The sequence below is a fragment of the Petaurus breviceps genome, unplaced genomic scaffold (assembly GCF_028583685.1).
Source record: "Petaurus breviceps papuanus isolate PSGF00001 unplaced genomic scaffold, PetGlider_PUasm1.0 688, whole genome shotgun sequence".
In the NCBI taxonomy this organism is placed as follows: domain Eukaryota; kingdom Metazoa; phylum Chordata; class Mammalia; order Diprotodontia; family Petauridae; genus Petaurus; species Petaurus breviceps.
Window position 1 is genome coordinate 4,749,217 of NW_027186457.1, and position 2,656 is coordinate 4,751,872.

The window sequence follows — 2,656 nt, forward strand, 5'->3', positions numbered from 1 at the left end:
CCTTTAAAGAAAATTATTTATTTTTAGTTTTTAATATTCATTTTTATAAGATTTTGAGTTCTAAATTTCACCCTCCCTCCTCTCCCCCATCACCAAGATGGTATGAGATCTGAAATAGACTATACATGTATGATCATGTTAAATATATTTCCACATTAGTCATGTTGTAAAAGAAGAACCTGAACAAAAGGGAAAAACCACAAGAAAGAAAAAAAAACAACAAAAAGAGAAAATAGTATGTTTTGATCTGCATTCAGGCACCATAGTTCTTTCTCTGCATGGGGGCAGTATTTTCCACCACGAGTCTTTTGGGATTGTCTTAGATCATTGCTAAGTCTAGCATAGTCAGTCACTGTACAGTGTTGCTATTGCTGTGTAAAATGTTCTCCAAGTTCTGCTCACTTCACTCAGCATCAGTTCATGCAAGTTTTTCCAGTTTTTTTCCCTGAAATCCACCTGCTTACCATTTCTTATGGAACAATAGTAATCCATTACATTTATATGCTAAAACTTGTTCAGCCATTCCCCAATTGATGGACATCCCCTCAATTTCCAATTCTTTGACACCATGAAAAGAGCTGCTATAAATATTTTTGTACATGTGAGTCCTTTTCCCTTTTTTATAATCTCTTTGGGATACAGACCTAGTAGTGGTATTTATGGATCAAAGGGTATACACATTTTATTGCCCTTTGGGCACAGTTCCAAATTGCTCTCCAGAATGGTTGGATTAGTTCAAAACTCCAACAATTCATTAGTGCTCCAATTTTCCCAATCTCCAACACTGATCATTTTTCAAGGCCTTAAATTCTGAAAGTTTTTATATTGTCCAAATACAGGGTATTCCCAGAACAATGTAATAGAAAGACCTTAAGAGGATTCAAATCAAAAGACTTGGGCTTGAAGCCTTGCCCTTACAGTACCTGACAGTGTGACCTTGAGCAAATCCCTTCACTGTTCTGAACCTCAGTTTCCCAATTTGTAAAATGTAATAACATTTTGAAATTACCTATTTCATAGGATTATTGTGGGGGGGAACCCTTTGTAAGTCCCAGGCACTAGAGACCAGCAAGATGTTGTTTCCAAGGAAGCCCCGTAATACAGCAGACTGTACTGAATTACATTTATTTGGGAACTATTATCCAAAAAGGAAAGATTATTTTGGGCAACCCAGACTTCTCATTTTAGAAGTTAACTGTGTTCCAGAAAGAATCCCCCAAAGATGGGAAATTTGCTAAAATAATATCATTTCAAGCAGGAGAAATATTTCACACTGAAATTTTGACTTCAAGTGTGAAGACTATTATTAAGAGTGTTGATAGAAATAGATGTGAACCAGAAAAAAACACATAGCTTCAGTCAGAAATGTGTTCTAATTAAAAGGCTTAATGTTGAGGAGGCACATCCTAGGACAACTTTATCCTTTTTTCCATGCTAAAGATTTTCAAAGTGTTACTAACACTGGACAGGGAAGATTTTTCTTTTTCTTATATTTTTCTTTTCCTGGACTGAATTCTAAGAATTCTTGGTGGTTTGGTCTCTTTTGTATACGGTTTTTTTTTTTTTTACCTTTTTGGAGGGCAATTGGGGGTTAAGTAACTTGCCCAAGGTCACAGGGCTAGTTTGTATGTGTGTGTGTGTGGGGTGTGTGTGTGGGTGTGTGTGTGTGGGTGGGTGGGTGTTAAGTGTCTGAGGCTGGAACTGAACTTGGGTCCTCCTGACTCTGGGGCCAGAGCTTTACTCACTGCACCACCTAGCCGCCCCCTCTTTTGTATAAGTTCTATTCTGACTACCTAGTCTTCATAATAGAGTGTTAAATTCCACCTCCACACTCATGAGCTATATGACTTCAGTAACGTTGCTTAATTTCTCTGGGGCTCAGTTTCCTGATCTGTGAAATAGGGATAAATATAGTACCAACATGGAAAGGTTATTGTGAGTGAAATGATGTATGTAAAGCACTTTGCCACCCTCATTGTGCTGTGTAAATGTCATTATTATTACTATTAATTATTATTGTCAGTCAGTGCAATCCCCTTCATTTTAAAGAGGAGGAAACTGTGCTCAGAGAGGCTAAGCTATTTCCACAAGGTCATACAGGCAGTAGATTAGCTGACTTAGTGAGTCAGTTAGGCTTTATTCTATATATACTATGTTCCAAGAATTGACCTAAGTGTTGGGGATGCTAAGAAAGGCAAACTACATTCCATGCTCTCAGTCTGATAGGGGAGACAACATGAGATAACTATGTACAAGCAAGCTGTATATGGGATCAATTGGAGATAATCAAGGAAAAGCCCGAGAGGTAATGGTGGGGTGGAGGGGCAGAGTTGAGAAAGGATTTCTTATAGAAGGAAGGATTTAAACTTAAACTTTAGGGACACCAGAGAAGCCAGGAGGAAAAGATGAAGAGACTTTAGGAAACTCCCCCTTGGTTAACATCAAGGATGTTCTCTCTCTCTGTCTCTGTCTCTGTCTCTGTCTCTCTGTCTCTGTCTCTGTCTCTCTCTGTCTCTGTCTCTGTCTCTCTCTGTCTCTGTCTCTGTCTCTGTCTCTGTCTCTCTGTCTCTGTCTCTGTCTCTCTCTGTCTCTGTCTCTGTCTCTCTCTGTCTCTCTCTCTGTCTCTCTCTCTCTCTGTCTCTCTCTCTGTCTCTCT

At 38.9% G+C, this 2,656-nt stretch overlaps 1 long non-coding RNA gene across 1 annotated transcript in view; it reads left to right on the forward strand.

Annotated features, from left to right (window-relative positions):
- Positions 1-2,179: 2,179 nt before the first annotated feature.
- LOC138174238 (uncharacterized) overlaps positions 2,180-2,656 on the forward strand; it is a 91,632-nt gene continuing 91,155 nt past the window's right edge. The window contains exon 1 of the long non-coding RNA XR_011171645.1: positions 2,180-2,305. This is a non-coding gene — a long non-coding RNA (uncharacterized lncRNA). The remainder of the gene's footprint in view (positions 2,306-2,656) is intronic.